Here is a 20,000-nt window from a genome sequence, read left to right on the forward strand (position 1 = left end):
TATGTTATATATATATATATAAATATATATAAATTATGTATATGGTGTTTTATATATATATATATATATATATATATATATATATATATATATATATATATATATATATATATATATATATATATAGAGAGAGAGAGAGAGAGAGAGAGAGAGAGAGAGAGAGAGAGAGAGAGAGAATGGTACATGTACTTATACCTAAAATAAAACTTCAATTAGAGCAATTAAGCCATCAAAATGAAGAAAAAATTGGAATGATAACCAAAGTCATTGTGGGGAGTTAGCACAAAATTTTTGTGCATCACATGCGCACACCCTCTGCTTGTCACATGCCTTCCAAATCGTTAGCATGCAGATACATGTAACCGGTTACAGTCATTTATGCCACTGCATGTGTGGGCATCGAATTGCGTTTGGATATTTCGTGCGAGGTGATGTATGTTATGTCTGACCTCGTGCGTGTGTTTTAATAAGCATTCCTGAGCTGAAGCATTATAGTTTCTGCAATGGAAAAAAGAACAGGGGAAAGGTTTTCTCCTGTATGTTAATTTTACTTCATAGTTTTTTGCGTTACCTTTTACCTTTTTCGTGTCTGTGTTGTTTTCGTAACTTTCGATAGCATTCTTGATATCAGGCATTCTCATTTCTGCTTTCTTTTTTCATTTGTAGATAGGCTGATATGTTCCTTTTCCATTTTGTATTTATAATAGGACCTATATGCATCTCATATTCATTATATTTTCAACTTTTTTTACTGAAGTTCTCATGTATTTATGTTGCTTCATTTTTTCCCATGATTTATGGGATTCTTTGGTTTAGGTGCTTTTGTTAAATATAATTTTTCTTTCAACATTAGGCCGTTTGCCCATTCAGGATATAACTTCCCAGAGAAAATATAAGGCAATGATGACTACATATTCATATAAGAACCCCTGTATGTATGTATATGTATATATATATATATATATATATATATATATATATATATATATATATATATATATATAATTCCATTGTAATAGTTGTAATGAACAGCTACGAGCCAGCTCATGCTTTCATCTTTTCTCTTTGTTGTTAGTTTTTTATACTTTCTCTATTGTTAGCCTCTGAAAGGTGAAAGAAGCTTATTTGATATTTTATCTTTTTTTTATTATGCTGTCATGCATTTGGCATTGCGTTTTTCGAGGTATTTATTGTGGAATTTGTTGTTGATACGAAAGTTATGTTTTATCCATATATATTTTTATTGGACACCATGACATACAGCTGCCTATGGAGTTTATTTTGCGTTCAACAAAGTCATATTGTCTCTCTTTTATGTTACTGCTATTGATATTCCTTATCGAATGGTAATATTTTCCTCAAAGGCAAAAAGATGCTGATAAATAGAGGTATAGCGGTGACATACGAGTATATTTCGTTTTAATGCACATTGCAATGAAAGGATTTTATCCTCATTGGTTCTTGTATATATACAGTATATATATGTATATATATATATAAATATATATATATATATGTATATATATGTATATAAATATATATATATATATAAATATATATATATATATATATATATATATATATATATATATATATATATATATATATATATATATATATATATATATATATATATATATATAAAGCCCATTGACCATAGCAGTGACTTCAGAATTAAAAGACTGTACTCTCAAATATTCTTTTGACTGTTGGATGACGGTATGTTATGTACAAAATCCTTCAAGAAATAACTTCAGACATCTACAGAAAAGCCCCACCAGCAGAAGCATGCCCATGCAAAACCTACAGACAAACTTTTGTCGTTTCTGGTTTTCACGTAATCTGGTGTCGCACCGGCTATGTATATCATCATCCGAAATATTTCTTTAGGCTGTAAGTACACTAAGTGAGATTGAATAAAGGAGATGTTGATTTTAAAAAATTTCATTTTAATAGTGAGCAGGACTGAGCAACCTCCTGGAGATATGTATCCATCCCGTTGCTTTCATAACTGATATCCAACAGGATTTATGAAGTCTTTATGAAGTCATTACCATTCCTTTGAAACATGACCACGCCCTCGACATCTGTGGGACATTTCCTCCCTCTCAAAGGATTCATAGCCCATAGCCATTGGTATTTCCTGAGCCACTGAAGGACCCCTTATTTCCACCGTGGCTGTAGGCGGTCTTTGATTAAAGTGATGAACATATATGAATATATGGATGTAGTGCATCCTACATTTTTACTGTGGCTTATTCACGCTTAGGATATTCGTTCGTATAGTACAAGAAGAAGTACACGAAAAAACTTTTTTAATAGACTGTAATTTAGTCCTCACTGGGAAAGTATACGGGTATAATTTCAGTCAGAAAAAAGTGCTGTGAAATAGATAATAAGCTATGTGATATTTTGTTGAGAGAGTTGCTTTGTTAACGTACAATGAGAACCCTTTGGCCCTTCTATGTATGTGGCCCATACGACCTCCCACTGTTTAATTCAGACTCAGAAACAAGGACACGATTGTACATGCACATGTGCACCCAAAAATGAACTTCTATGTGGAATATCTACATAAATATTCACGTTATTATGCACCATGTAAAAACATATAATACGGTTATAAACATTTTATTTTTAGCTTTCCGTATAGGCTGCTTTTACTTCTATTAATGAACCTTCCCCCCACCCCCACCCCACCCTGCATATAACCATATAGGTAGCATGCGGACACATTTAAGACTCAGTAAAGATCAGCTTTCCACCAGCTGTTAACCATCCGATCCCTTCGTATGTGCTCGTGCTAATCTGCGTCATGGCGTAAATGGTTCAGCCTTATCCCCAAAGGATCTCGGCCTCCAGTCTCCTAATCTTTCATTTTGTATGGCGTCCCTTGGTTTCTCATCTCTGTATAGTTTTACAGATAAACCAACGATCTTGCTCTGTTAATATTTCCATGGGGTTGATATCAGGTGTGGAGCCCCGCTGTGTTTCAAAATTCATACATGCTACTTTTAACTCTGAAATTACAGATAACGAATGTCCTTTGGGTAATTCGTAAAAGAAGCCTGTCGTCCGTCATAAATCACGAATGCCTGGCTGCCTAGTTGTTTCACAACTTAGAAATGAGGAGCCAAAATGCTCATAACCGATGAATGAGGGACCGAATTCATCGAGGAAATGTTGCCTCAAAACCGTCCCAAAATGTTGACGCTGTATTAACCAACCGATGTGCTCGCATGCTAATGAAAGGATTTAGGTTCCATCTTGCTGATGTATTTCTGTTCACTGAAAGCATGCGTGTATTGGAAGTCTCTCTCTCTCTCTCTCTCTCTCTCTCTCTCTCTCTCTCTCTCTCTCTCTCTCTCTCTCTCATGAAAATGACTATTCATCAGAATATTATGTGTTCGACGTACCGCCTCATCAGCAGAGTGAGTGAATAAGGAAATGCTGAATTTATAACGGAATCGTAACTTATATCATCTCGGTTTAAAATGAAACGGAATGTTAAAAAAGGAACTTTTTCTTTTCCGAATTTCAGACAATTATGACGTATTTTAGAAAAGGATTTACATGAACTGGAAATTGTAGCGTCGTCTGACTATTTCTTTTCATCAGATTACTTTTTTTAATTTTTAAGTAGACTCCCATCCTAAAAAGTCAAGATTAGACGTTAGTTGTAAATATTCAGGATTTTTTTTCCTCTCTTCGTAGTCATTATCACTCTGACGTAAAACTTTTATTTTTATGATACCGTTTATAGTGTAAAGAAATCAAAGTTGATTATTCGTCAGTTTCTTAGCTGTGCGTTGTACTGTTATTCCACTTTTAAAAGTATTTCTTGTTTTAAGTGTTTGGTAGTTCATTTTTTGTATATTTTACTTACTTCTCATAACTTTTTAATGCTTTTTGCTTAACAAAACTACAGCATTTTTTTATTACAGATGCTAACTTAAAAAAAAATTATCATAGAAGCATTCTTTCTAACACCATTAATGAAATGTTTTAAAGTATTTCTGATGTGTTAAAGAAACTGGAGAGAGAGAGAGAGAGAGAGAGAGAGAGAGAGAGAGAGAGAGAGAGAGAGAGAGAGAGAGGTTGGGTGTGGGGAGTTTTTACTTTAAACCATTTGGCTTCTGTTCATAAAAGCGGTGACTATATATAGAATCTACTGGGCATTTTTAACCAGATAGGTATGTAATTTTAATATACCAATACCCTCTAAGCTTCTCGATATCTTAACTCATTTTGGATACACGTGTCACTGCAAAGCACGTGACCTCGTTCTGATACTCTGGATGCAGTTACGAAGCCTGCTACGGACGTCAAAATTGTTTCATATTCTTCCATGTAGATTATAGGCTTTGCATTGTCAAGTGTATCCAAAAAGTATGAAGAAATCGAGAAGCTAAGAGGGCGCTTTGGTTATTACAGTTACAAGCAGTGAATTGTACATGGTGCTCAGTCGACTGCTGTATGTCGTAACGGGGGATTTATTAAGAGAAACACACTGTGAAAGGCCCGGCCTGGTAAGCCTTGACCTCAGGTATGCAGAACCATTCGATAGATGTCCATCTCTCTCTCTCTCTCTCTCTCTCTCTCTCTCTCTCTCTCTCTCTCTCTCTCTCTCAAATTTAGAAACTGGACACCTGCGAGACCTAAGGTAATTAACTTTCCGTTTGTCTTCGTGATGACCCTAGACGATTACGATGGTTGTCAAACCAGACACCTCCCCACTGGGCAAATAACTTCCTAAATTTGGTTTTTCCTTCTTTACATATTCCTATTATAGTAGAGTAAAGATTTTTGAGTGAAAGTGATTAATATGCTTATACAGGTAATGACTAAATAAATATTTGGAACCTGTTGAATATGAATGTAACGTATACTTTCGGAAAAATTAACCCAGAACAAAATAAGAAACGTAAATTGTACTAAAAGTTGCAACTATCAGAAATCATTATTGTGAATCTCCAGTGTCGTCAGAAAGCAGATAATTGTATAATTCATATACTTAGAATAAAATACCATTTATCACAAAAGGTAGGAAAATAATCAAACAAAGTTTGTCTGTGGAGAAATTGCAGTTACCAACAAATTTCAAGTTATTGTCAAATTCAAATATATTATATACGCAAGTCAAAATTGTATAACGTTGATTAAGAAAAATGAGACATAGTAAAAGGTTAAACAACCAACATAAAATAAAAGTCGGTGATCAAGCACAAAAGCAAGCTCACACAAGCTCCATAAAATGCAAGCATCGTAAATAAATAAAGCCAACAAATATGGCGGCCCCATCTCGGATTGTGTATTCGTAAACGTATCTCATTTCCTCCAGTGAGTCAGTTGCTCTTGATTTTCTTTTTGCCTTCATTTCTCCGTTGGAGGTTCTGATTTCCTGTTTGCGGCGTGGGTTCTTACCCCACCACGGTTGTAGATAGTCTGTGTTATCTTTCCAGCGCTTTTGTGTCTGCAGTGTATTTTGCTTTTGCGAATAATACTGCAGCAGTTTTGTATTTTGCTTTAAAGTGTCGTAGATTTTATTTTAGGATTCTCAGTTTATATACCTGGTTTCTCTTTCCGTCATCTTTATTCGTTTGTGCTGTTCATTTGGCATTAATTTTTGTCATTTAACCTTGATAGTTATTTTTTTATTCGCAGCTATTTTTTTATTTTGTTTTATTTCATTTTCATGCTTTCTGTCTTAATTAATCTTTTTCTTTTTCAATGTTATTTCTGGTTGTTCTGATATCATCATTTTTCTGCAGTCTCGTGACGTTTGCTTTTGCTGTTATGAAGAAATGGCACAGTTGCCGTCATCATTTTATTCATCTTTCTTCTTCCACCTCCACTCCTCCTTCTCATTCATCTTCGAGACAGACAGCTAGCTGACATTGTATATATTGGTCTCTCCATTCTTAGGCAAGAAAACGTCGCCTCAAATACTCTTTTGCATGTCCGTGCATCTTATTTACTTCTCGCGTGTCTTTCCATGTTTGTGCCACAAGCTCAGTTACTGCTGTAAATATTGGCATGCAATATTCAGTGCGTACTCGCGCGCTCGCCTTTCCCTCATTGACAACTTTCCAAAACTAAACTGTTTTCTCTTGTGTCTAGAAAAGTATTTGCTTTGGGGGGGGGGTTGATGATGTCAGTGTAAATATATTAACTTTTTTCCTTTTTTATTTTACTTTTTATTTAGTTCTTTAATATGTTTTGGTAGGATAGCTTGAAGTGCAAGTTGATGGATATAATGGCGAGAAGAGAAAAAGGGTTAGGTAAACTTGATAGTTTTGCGGTTGAAGTGAAGGATAAATTAAGATATGATTTTAATTTGGAGAACAAGAAGACAAAATGTGACTGCAAACACAAGTAAGACAAGTGTATTTAACAAGAAGGAATTGAGGACGTCATATTAGGCGTGTAGCTGGAAGGAGTAGAGGAGTATGTAAACTTCCATAAAGAGTCACAGGGTCACCAGGGAGTGTTCAGTGATTCAGGTGAACAGGAAGAAGGTATAAAAACAGTAGGTGCCTGGATGAGGAAATGAAATGGTTAATGAACAAACACTAATTATAACAGATGCAGTTGCATGGCAGATGAGATCATGTGCAGGTATACAGGAAGGCATATGGAACAACATAGAAAAAATGGGGAGAGATAAAGAAGGAAATTGATACAAATAAAGGGGCGAGGGTTTCCAACAACTTTTGGGAGAATAGAAAGTCATTTTAGAGAGAGAGAGAGAGAGAGAGAGCTCTTACATTTATTAAATTCTAATCCACACCATCTTTTTACAGGTAAGCACCTCCCGCAAGATTACGACTTCCAAGTACATAACAACTCTTTTCTAAGGTAAGAAGATTGATTTTTTTCTGATATTGTATAGTAGCATTTGAAATTCCAACTTAAATCTCATCAAATCTATCTCTTATTGGAATATTTTCCTTACTAAAATATTCTCCATTGGGGGTATAGCTTACCGCTGTTAGTGTGCTTTGGTTGGTAGCTGACTTAAATTAACTGGATTTATGCCTGCATAGCCCTTTGCCCATAGGCGACCTGTTTAGTATATTACGGTGTATAAGTGAGTATATTTAAGTGCATTAGTGGGGTGGATCTGTAGACTCTGTTTAAGCTAGAGAAACGAGTGTCTTTCTGGTCCATTGTAAATGACACCAATGTTCTGTGTAGCGCCTCTCCGAATTCCAGTCGTATTGCTCTCTGCCTTAGACTGTTCACCCGCTCCTGGTAGTTCCATATAATTTAACTGTCCAACTTCTTCAGCTTTACCATTCTCCAATTTTCGGCTCTCATATAAGAAGAAATCCTGCGAATTAGCCTTGGAATCTAGAAACATGAGTTAATGGGTTTGTGAAAAAGCTGCAAGATAAACAAATAGATAGATAGGTAGATAAATTAGTGGAATAATTAGGACGAGATAAACTTTTGCAGCGTTCGGAAGGGTGGTCAAACAAGAATTCTGTGTACTAAACTCGCATGCGCGCTCGCAAACACGTTCATCTCAGTGTAGTAGTATCTGCATTGGCCATTATCAGCGGGTCCAACCCGACAGTCAGTAGCCCAGAGATGGAGATGTCGCAGCTGTGCGGCCCAAAGAAATGGGCGTGGGTGGGGTTTGTGGAGGAAGATCTTTTGATCGAATGGAGAGAGAGAGAGAGAGAGAGAGAGAGAGAGAGAGAGAGAGAGAGAGAGAGGACGTGCGCTGTGCTTATTGGTGGATTTGAGTTTGCAAAAGACGGTGAGGTTGAATGGTGCGCTCTTATTTGACGGCTGGTCGGTCTGTTAATTCTAGAAAAGCGAAAATGTTGAACTTGGTCCAGAAGGAAAGTGTTTTTGTTTTATTGCAGAATAAATTCGTGTGAGTCAGCGAAGGAAGAGTTTTGGTTGTATTTCTTATGTCGTGTTTCTTATTGGCTTTTGGTTGTCAAAGTGAGATGAAGTTGAATGACACGCACTGATTTTGATAGTCGATGGTACACTTGTATGTGGTCAGTGGAACTGTTATTTAAAAAAAAAATAAAGCACGAAAATGTTTTATTTGATTCATAAAGGAAGAGACGTGCTAGATAATAATGGCGACGCTGAAATATACACTTATTTGGTTAGCTGATTTGTTTTTTGAGGGGAGGGGGAGTGGTAAATCCAGAGCATGTTCAGATAAGTCAGAAAGGCAGTGTTTTACTCCTACGGAATTAAATCGTCCTTAGTCAGAGAATGAATAAATTATTATATATGAAAATCAAAAACACTTCATTTGAGTATAGCGGAGAATTGTATTTTTTGTTTTTTTTACAAAATTAAAGCGTTTGTGAAAGAAAATAGCAGAATATTATATATGAAAATAGAAGCGTCCCATGTTAAGCTACAAAGAGGCTTTCCTCCTACGAGATCTAAAATACATTCGTGTGAACCAGACAATGACTATCATTCTCTGTTAAACACCATTACATTTAGTTTCGAAGAATATCGCCTGCACCAGGCTGACATATGCGTTCTGTATTCATGCACGAAATTCATGGTTCACGCAGCTGTATTTGAGATCATTTACTTTGGGACCTCCGCCTGCTGATTTATCACTGCGGATTGTAATCTCTGCTTACCATTGCATTATTCTCTTGTGGCCACTTTCCGGCTTTTCCCAGTACCTCACTTGGTTGGTTATGTTTCATAAATGGTGTCCAGTGCATGCTGTTGTAATATGCATTTTTATTTCGTCATAAATTCGTGTTGCTTCAGATGCTTACTGGTGGAGGAGGCCGAAGGTGTTGGTTAGTATACAGTTCCTCTAGAACAATTTGAGATATACTTGACCTTGGGTGTTCTGTCTCTATTGTTAGTGTCTTATTTTTTTATACAGGTCGGAGCATGTTCCATGTAGAAGACCCTTTATGTCATTGTTCTTTTGTGCTGATCTGGTCATTAACCTGTTTTGAATATTTTGTCTGATCTGTCATAACCTGTTTTGAATATTTTGTATATATATATGTGTATATGTATATGTATATATATATATATATATATATATATATGTGTGTGTGTGTGTGTGTGTGTATATATATATATATATATATATATATATATATATATATATATATATATATATATATATATATATATATATATATATATATATATATATATATATATATTATTATATATGTATAACATGTATATATATAAATATATGTGTATATATATACACTATATATATATATATATATATATATATATATATATATATATATATATATATATATATATATATATATATAATATAATCAGCATCAGAAGAGTTCCGTGGAAATCGGAGACGAATAATAAATATTAAAAGCAGGGCTTGAATGAAGAGCATCTTTATTAGATGCGACTAATTTCGGAGATATACATTCCTCCGTCATCGGGCAATCCAATTATGTTACATTTAAAATCAACTAAGTAATGAAATAAAATTATGTATTACAAGATATAATAACCTAAAGAGACAACAAAACCTTAAAATATAAAGATAAAAATACACACTGTTTGTTGTCAAAATGAGTGGAAATGAAAACTAAAAACAGCAATTCAACAGAGCTTTCATTATTACAAAGAGAGGTTTTGTCTCTTAGGGTATATAGAGAGACAACCACTCCGAGCTCCATTTCGTTGGTCCTGCAAGTAAGGACTGAAAAAGAATCTGAATTTATAGGATGGCCATATTCTTCAGAGCGTTGACGAATAGTGCTAAATGATGGTTTGCTTAATGGCCTATTCGTCCCGACAGATCTTCCAATATGTTCGGAGATGCGGACCCTGATATGCTGCTTTGATTTTCCGATTTGCACTGCTCTACAGCAAAGACACTTGTACTCATAAACAATAGATGACTGCAGCTCCGTTTCTATCACATCCTTGAACCTGAAGACATGCTGATCAGCCACAGTGAAAATGGTTTTATTACATCTGTTTACAGGAAACCAACTTTTACGGGTTTGACCACCGAAATGTCCTCATTTATTCCTATTCAGTTTGAGAGAAATTTAACATCAACAGCTTTTACTGTATGTTCAAACTATGCGGGTAAGGACGTAGAGTTTAGTTTCATAAAGCAGTGCTTATATTTCAGTGGCTTTAATACAAATTTTACGAATATACGTATATAAGAAAGGAGCTTCAAAAATAATTACTTCCAAAACCTACAACTGTCACTGCCAACAGAGCAGTTATGTACTATCCCATCGCGCTTGTTGGAAATAGGTCCTTTAATGTGAAGAAAAGGTTAACAAAACTATTGCATGAATTCTACCCGCAAATAAACTTTCGAGTGGTACTCAGGCCAAAATCTACATTGCAAAAATTCTTCAGGTTCAAGGATGCAATACCAGCTGAGCTGCAGTCATCTACTGTGTATAAGTAAAAGTGTCATTGCTTTAGTGCAATGCACATCGGAAAATCAAAGAGGCAGTTCAGGGTTCGCAACTTCGAACATATGGAAGATCTGTTGGGACGAATAGGCCATTAAGCAAACAATCATTTAGCACTATTCGTCAACGCTCTGAAGAATATGATCATCCTGTAAATTTATATTCTTTTTCAGTCCTTACTTGCAGGACCAACGAAATGGAGCTCAGAGTGGTCGAGTCTCTATATACCCTAAGAGACAAACCCTCTCTTTGTAATAATGAAAGCTCTGTTGAACTGCTGTGTTTTTGGTTTTCATTTCCACTCATTTTGACAAATATTGTGTATTTGTATCTTTATATTTTAATGTTTTCTGTCTGTTTAGGTTATTATATCTTGTAATACGTGATTTGATTTTACTTTATTACCGCATTGATTGTAAATGTAACATACTGTATATTCCATATAGATTGTCCGATGACGGAAGATTGTAAATCTCCGAAACTAAAGATGCTCTTCATTCAAGCCCTGGCTTGAGTGTGTTTATATATATATATATATATATATATATATATATATATATATATATATATATATATATATATATATATATATATATATACACACACACACACACACACGTGTGTGTGTTTGTGTATGTATATACAGTATATATAATGTGTGTGTGGGCGTGTGTGTATGTATGTATGTATGTATATACGTATGGTAATGAAACATCACGACGAGCAATGTATAGCAATTACCAGATCACGTTACTCAACTAAAAGCCTCTTGATCGATGATACTGTAAAATTCAGTTGAGTAAAAACTTTCTGAATGATCAAAAGTAAGACCAGTCTTCTCTCTGCTTCTTTTATTTGGCCACCGCAGTGCAATGATTTTTCGTTCTTAAATAAGGAAATGCAATCAAGACTGTCTCAGACAACGTAGTTTGTGTATTGCTTTTGCTTGGATGTTGCACACATACTGGTTGAGTCACCCAGCAGGTGGCAAGCAAGTGGGGGGATAGAGTTGTATGTTAGAAAATATACGTGGCTATGTTGTGGAAAGGTTTGTATTTGTTCGTTTTGGGCTCGAAAGCTTTAGCGTAAAAACTTAAGGTGTAATTTCGGAACAGTTCAAGTCCGCTTTAACGAATCTGGTGTTTGTTTACATTAGCCTCCCGAATGATGCTAAAAATGGTTTTTATTGCTGCAGTTAATACACACAACTGATTAATCTTCAAAATTCGCTTAGACATCCAAAACAGTTAATAATGAATGGACATGACAGCTGTATCGATCATCAGAAGAAGTAATAGGATTATGTGGTTTTTACATGGTAATATATGATGTAGCCAGCGAAAGTCCTAATTGGCAACATCACATTGCAATATTGATGGCGTTTAGCACCAAGAACATCGTCAGTTGTTGTAATACAAATAACAAAAACAACAGCCGTAACATCAATAATGATTTCATTACCATTGATCATTATAGTTACAATACAATCATGCCACCACCGGTAACGTAATGATAAAATCTTACTATGGGAATAACTAATAATTGTAAGATAGCAAAGGAAGACAGTGATGATCCCAGTAACAGATGCGTTTAATGACAATGATATTTGGGTGAACAAAATAACAGGTTCTTCAACTGAAGATTTATTGAGCGAGAAGCAGTTTGAGAGTTCAAAAATAGATTTTGACAATTTCTTCTCAGGGTCCTTAAGGTTATCACCTTCTTTAAGATCTCGATGGTCTCTCGTCTCTAGAGTTAGAATAAATATCAAGCATGGATGATACACTGTACTTCATAAAAGTAAAGGTGATTGATACTGAGATTGTGTTATAGAGTTTAGGTTTACTGCTAGCTGTGTTATTGTACCCATTGGTTGACATCAGCCCATTCATAAGTGAATTGATTTTCCTTTCAGCAGTAGAGGATTTGGTAGGATGTAAATCCCAATGCAGTGTTGAAAAGATTTGAATTCAGGATTTGGTCTGGCTATCATTGCTTAATGCAAATCCCACATTCATCGATGTCCCAGCTGCAACTCAGCTGTGTTCCTGTGGCAGGTTTCTCACTTATAATCTTTACACGGTTCTATGAAGGTTTGGTTTAGTTGAGAGTTTTACAAAAGGAGAGCCCTGGAATGTTGTGGTTATCGCATTGCGGACTAAGAGTGCCTTCCTGCGTCCCTTTTTTCTCCTCTTCCAGTACAGACTTGATCTGATCCAAAATAATTACGTCTGAGCCTTAGAGCCCCCATACATGAGAGATAACAGCATCCTCATTACCAGTAATACTAGTATCTGGAACGACACTACGAGAACTGTACCTGAAATTTCTGGCTTTTCCCAGGCATGAGATAAATGTGCCCTTCTTCCTAGATTTCTTTCCATGGGGATTTTTTAGTATCTCCCGAGAGATGTGTAGGTTTCTAATTGCATATTATCATTACATCTCGGTGGTTTGTTATTATTTACAAAACACACAAAGGTTTATGGTAATCACAAAGGCTGATGTCTATCTTATCTGTACAGTAAAACATTGCATAATTACTGGAGCTCTCTGTGCACCATTAGGCCATATTCAGCTTGACCTGTTTTGTAAATTAGGATCATAATAAATGCAAGGGATGCTGTATTTGGAAAGCTGCTTTTCATTATTCACCGGGGTCAAAAAGATTAAGATAGCGGATATAGAAATGACGTATACCGGACATTTAGGATCGCTTGGAATTGTTAGCTGTCGTGATGTTAATAGCCTAAATTGTTAACTAGCATTTAAAAAAATATATAAGTAAAGACGTGAATTGCTTATATATTTCTTTAGCTAGATTTTATGAATGTCATGCTGAAGCATTGATGATTCATATGTTTAGCATTTTCTTATCTGCAATTGTAAAACACCTCGTTTTTCACAAATATGTGTAAATATGGATTTGTTTTCTGTGAATAAGTTTGTATCATTGCAAGCTATTCCATCTACCTATAATGTTAATAATGACATTCGTAAGCTAAACAAATTATAGACTATTTAAATTGCTGAATCGTGAAAATAAAGATCAGATAAGATATGGAAATTAAGAAAATTATTAATATTAAAACAAATGTGTTGAATTACTGAATGATTATTGCCCTTTTTTTTTTTTTTTTTGCTTGTAATCGTTCAGTCGTCTCTTACGGATTATACTTGCCTGTAACATAATATAACACTATGAAACATTGTTATTAATTATCAATGTTTATTGTGATTGTATGTGCGCATTTACCTGTTGTTACGTTACTGAAGTTCCAAGCTATAAATGAATATAACACTGTTACAGATTCATCTTTAAGTAAAAAAAGTAACAGAAGTCTTATAATTCATTTCAACGACTTTTTATTTTTCAGAAGCGTAATTAATATGGATGGTCTATATATTCTCTTACATGTAAATCTAATACAGCCAGATAAATAACAAGAACAGCAGCAACAGCTGTGAGAATGAATAAGATTTTCCTTTTATGCAAGAGAGCACCACCTTTCCCCTCCCCTCCCCACGCCCAAAAGACAAACAAAAATATCCTGAATGAAAAACAACAGCAAACCGGATTGCCAAAGTTGGTAGGGAAAATAGGCAGACATAGAGTAAAGGGGACGGGAGAGTGAAAGAGAGAAAGGGTTACAAGGGGGCCAGTGAATAAAAGGGGTCAGACCAGACGCTTGAATAAAAAGATAAAATAGAATGCAGCTGGACTAGATCCAGCAGAGAGCTTGGAAAACTTTGAACTGAAGTCTTTAGGAAAAAGGGAGATTTTTATACAGCATTTCATTTTTATTTCTACAGTAATCTGTTGCTGTTTGTTGCTGTATATTTATGTATATATATATATATATATATATATATATATATATATATATATATATATGAACTCGTATTTCGTTGTGAGTTATTAGAACGTTGATGAGTTTCATAATGACAAGGACAAACAAAAATAACTATAAAAATATGAAACTTTTCCATTTTATATATATATATATATATATATATATATATATATATATATATATATATATATATATATAGAGAGAGAGAGAGAGAGAGAGAGAGAGAGAGAGAGAGAGAGAGAGAGAGAGAGAGAGGAGTTGGTCGTGTGTGAGAAACCGGAAGACTTTCTTCACTTTTATTCTGACGTTAATGCCATGTTTCAGGAGACATAGGTTCGCTAACGCAGTTCCCATATATCAACACTGAGAAAAACAAAATGTTTAACTTATTAACAAAGATTTAGAATCTCAAAACACAGAAAATGGCGTCCTATATAGGTCGATAATTTAGGATAATCAGAGATAGATTTAAATTTTAAACTTGAAATGAAAAGAGATTTGAAAGGAAAAGATAGAGAAGTAAAAAAATATTTTCACGCAGAATTGAATGTAAAACTTAGAAATAAAAAAATAAAAAAATAAAATTGAAAAACACAGAAGTTGCTGCAGTTCGACAATTTTAGCAAAAACCGTAAAAGTATTTGAATTTTAGGTTTAGATTTATTTAGATTTTAATTTTAGAAAATTGCAGAGAACAAGTTCTCTAACCTCAATATTTCTTGAATCGTTTGATGAATAGTTTGTCAAACTGAACAGATTAACAAACACTCCTTCGATAAATCTCTATAGGATTCGTTCCAATCTTTTGCCACATGTCGTCAGATATGGAAAAATAGAGTTAAATCATTCTTCAGAGCCAATTCCAACTATGTCTGTAAGAAAGGTGTCCGTCCATACGAGAGGTCTGTTGCAAGTACAAAAAAGAGGCAAAATTGATTGATTGCTGTATCCAGTGTAGCGGAGCACAGGGAAGTTTTCCATGAACTGAAAATAAGCCCTCGATTCAGGTAAGCCTTTGGAAATAACAGCATTCCACAGAGGAATAGATAACGTTCAAATTCTGTAGGTTTAGAGTAGCCGCTCTTCGTAGATAATGTGCCTGAAGTGACAGAAATAATAAAATAGAAACGAAAAGTTGATTACTTTATTTAACTGGCGTTGCAGCTTCAGTCATATGCGAGTTAGCATGTACCCCAGAGACACTTCTCCAAACTTGAAAATGGAAGCGCAGATGCGTAAAAAGACACCAAATTTCAGAAAGGCCGATACAGAAGGACAGTTACAACCGCTTCATCCGAGACCCTGGTCAGAGTCATAGCGTATCACGAGCAGTCACTCGGTACAGGCGTAAGAGGATTTGGGATTTAAGACGCACAGAATAGTGAGTGTTCTGTGCGAGGAATAAAAGAAAAGTTTAAGTTCACTCTTAAAAGCTTTAGCTATAGCAAAAGTAAGAATGAATAAGTAAGTGGTTGCTGGGGTGAGAGAGGGGCTTTTCCTTACTCTAATGTTGCGTCAAAAGCATTGGCATAGTGATTACTCATAACAGCTATATATTTATGTTAACTCTACAAGAAGTTAAAAGCTAATGAACTAGATTAGCAGGATCCTTCTGATCAGGTGCCTTAAAGTGAAAACGGAAACTACAGTGTAAAAAGAAAGCATTATGTATTAGCAGACGAACACGACCGAGAGCGAACACTCGCAGACGCACATGCATACAAACATATGTTTATGTGTGTGTATATATATATATATATATATATATATATATATATATATATATATATATATATATATATATGTGTATGTGTGTGTGTGTGTGTGTGTGTGTGTGTGTGTGTGTCTTTCTGATTAAAAGGACATAAATAAAAAACTGTCGATGAAAATTGGCAAATGAAGAGTATTTGAGTCCAGCCTCATGGATAATTATTCTCTTATATTAAGTTTTGTGGCTATAAAATTCTGGGGTCATATGTAATTGAATTATAAAGGACAATTCCATTCTGTCCATATAGAGAACCAGCTGTTGTTGAACCAGGTAAATTCCTAAGTGGTTGGAATTTTAGGACGGGAATTCAATTCCCCTCGTTGTTGACGACCAAGGAGGGAATGGTAAATTCAATAAGTTTAAAAGGACTGAACGTAATTTATTTGAGTGCGTTGTTTTTGTCAGCACTTACAGACTATGATTTTTTTCTGGAAATATATGTGTATGTATGTGTGTGTGTGTGTGTCTGTGTGTGTGTGTGGCGTCTATTATTTGCGGCAACACTTTTCCGGTTTCTCTACTTCTTATCGTTAAGTTTGACGTTTTGATGAAAAAACAAAAACTGCGGCTTTGCTGCTCCATTATTTACTCGTATGCCGACATCTGTGTCAGCCATTACGTTATGGATGTCGTTAGTGTTGGTACTATACCAAATATACAATCAAGCCACACTCTCACGCTCCAATATATAGGTGGACATAGTTAAAAAAGTTTAAAAAATTAAGGACTATACACAAGAGTCCGTAAAATAAAAATTAATGTGTAAAGTTTACGAATCCATTAAGGTAAAAAGAAAAACACACACACACACACACAAAATTACTTGAGAAAGATCTAGGATGTTTTCCATTAATATTTACAAGGCCAGCGCCTTTGGCTCTGCTAATCCTGAAGATAAGTATAGGAAACCGAAAAAAAGTGTTGCATTAAAATAATAGACACCACATGTTCGTTAGCATTTAATGACAATTGCATGTGTAAGCAACTGTGACCGAAAATCATATATAATGTGTGTGTGTGTGTAATTATTGACTATCTACCACTGAAACGTGTGATGTCTCAAGTTGTCATGTAACCAACTGGAAGATAGATTAAGAAAACAATATGTTGACTGAGTGCCTTCGTGTTCTCACGACGGGGAGTTGGTCAACTTTTTTTATATATATATATATATATATATATATATATATATATATATATATATATATATATATATATATATATATACATATATATATATGTTTATATATATATATATATATATATATATATATATATATATATATATATATATATATATATATATATATATAGGAGAGAGAGAGAGAGAGAGAGAGAGAGAGAGAGAGAGAGAGAGAGAGAGAGAGAGAGAGAGAGAGAGAGAGAGCATCACACAGAAAAACAGAAATAGGAGTTAACTTAGGTAGGTACGTGCGTAAATAAATAAAAATACTAGATAAGGAAAGTGTCCCTCAGGGTACTCTTACGCAAAGTTAATGAAACACAAGCCTCTGGCAGGCTGTATTACAGAGGCTATAACAGTTTACGGCATCTAACGTTGGTCATAAGTTAACCACAGTACTCTATCCTATTGCTGAGAGGATTTTGTCTTTGATAATAATCTTTTGAAGACGTATTTAGGGAAGACTTATGTAGTCTTATGAGTTGCCATCCATTCTATTAAATTTTGAAGACAAAGGGTAATCCTTATCTTGAAGACAAAAACTAATCCATATTTTCGATGGTTACCTCTGCTATCGACTGTACTTTTGCGCTCCTCATTAAAAAAAGGGGGGGTTCCGTGTAAATGTGTAAAGAGCACTGCTGTTAAGCGAAAACTGGCTCCAGATAAGAGAGAAATGCCCCGTCGTAATTAAGGTTGTTTACTTTATCCCTTCCAAATTAGATGGCTTAATCTCGGTGAAACCAGATCCGTGGTTCACGACCAGAAGCAAACACGAGGTAGATAAAAGAAACGCTTAATAACGGGGCTTTCACCACTGAAAACAAGGCATCATTTGAATATACATGTTTCTTCTTTCCCATTTTTTTTTTTTTTTTTTTTTTGCAAGGCTGAACATCTGTCGGTGGCGGTTAATTTTTCTTATCCAGCTTGGTTCTGTCGATGCTTATACATTAGCAAATTGACGATATATTTCGTGATGATGTGAAAAAATGAAGAAAGTAAAGTACATTACCACTACATTAATTTGATTTTTATCTGGATATACTTGGTTTTTATTATACTGAAAAAGTATAGTTGTAATGTTATCTGTAACGTGACTCTGGCATCATATTTAAACTAGGTTTGATAGATGTTGATATATATATATATATATATATATATATATATATATATATATATATATATATATATATATATATATATATATATATATATATATACACATATATATATATAATTTATACATATATCGGAGCAGTATTTCCAAGGAAACAACAATTCTTTGAATGTAAATGAACTGCTAAGTCATCATCGTCATCATTATCAGTAAAGATTGTACATCAGATTTTTTCCGTTACGGGATTAGACGAAAATGGACAATTAAAAGAGGGTTCCACTTCCAGCAAGTAACTCTCAAATAATATGTAATCACTTCCAAAAAAAAAAAAATATATTGTTATCTCCATCGTATTGTACTGTAGTAATTTCAAAGATATTCGTCGTCTCCTTAAAATGAGGAATATCTTTGTACTTTGATTTAACACTGAAGTGCAATAATACAATAAAACAAGCACTCATAAAACTCTCCCGACAATACTAAAGGATTTGTTTATCAGGTCACACATGAATCACGTGAAAATTTTAATGCTGTCCAAACCGGAAAATCATTAGAAAACAGAATAAAGCAGCACATAAAATGTAAGAGATATGCGCTAGACAGCAATGCAATATTCGTTCAAGTCAGCGAAAAATCATGCTATCATGTGGACAGGACTGAAAAGCAAGTGTATTCCAGCAATATACTGGATAGAAACAGTATAGAAACCAGTTTTGCAAATGAAAAATAATGTAAGAATATGAAAATCAGATAAGGAATGTAAAGACTCGAAATATATATTTCAAAATAAATACGTAATATGCATAGATTTTAAGAAAGGTAATTTACGTGGACATACAGCAATAGTCAGAGAAGATTTCTAAATAAAGCACTGACCTCAGATGCTAATGAGTTCAGTGCTCCTCCCTCCTCTTGTTTCATTAGGTGTTAATTGATATTTTTTCCAGCATCTGTATTTTCGTTTTTAGTGTCACTCAGCAAATGTGTTTTAAATTTCTACCATTATGTATTAGTCTCTTGTAGATACCTTAGAAAACTAATGTTATGCACCATTCATATATGCATCACGTTATCTAGTTATTTTAACCATATATATATATATATATATATATATATATATATATATATATATATATATATATATATATATATATAGAGAGAGATATATAGAAATAATCAACACTCAATCGCATGTGGAACAGAAATAAATTTCTGACTCACATCAGGATCGAACCCAGGTCTTTCAGTTGAAATGCAAGGGCACTGCCCACTAAGCCGCACAAGTCATACAAGAAGTTGGAACCTGGGTGCCACTACACAGGCACTCAGGTTCCAACTTCTTTTATGACTTGTGTGGCTTAGTGGGCAGCGCCCTTGCCTTTAAATTGAAAGACCTGGGTTCTGATCCTGATGTGAGTCTGAAATTAAAAAATAAATATATATATATATATATATATATTATATATATATATATATATATATATATATATAGATAGATAGATAGATAGATAGATAGATAGATAGATAGATAGATACATACATACATACATACATACATACACAGGCAGATATGTGTGTGTATGTTTGTGATTTTGCATAAGCCTGTGTAACAAATTCCACAAATTGTATTTAAAGTGTTGCC

The 20,000-nt window shown here is 34.3% G+C and overlaps 1 protein-coding gene across 8 annotated transcripts in view; it reads left to right on the plus strand.

Moving 5' to 3' along the window:
- The window catches only part of LOC136839462 (thrombospondin type-1 domain-containing protein 4-like), a 795,787-nt gene that overhangs the window by 276,254 nt on the left and 499,533 nt on the right, over positions 1–20,000 (plus strand). The window lies entirely within an intron of this gene.

The sequence above is a fragment of the Macrobrachium rosenbergii genome, chromosome 6 (assembly GCF_040412425.1).
Source record: "Macrobrachium rosenbergii isolate ZJJX-2024 chromosome 6, ASM4041242v1, whole genome shotgun sequence".
Taxonomy (NCBI): Eukaryota; Metazoa; Arthropoda; class Malacostraca; order Decapoda; family Palaemonidae; genus Macrobrachium; species Macrobrachium rosenbergii.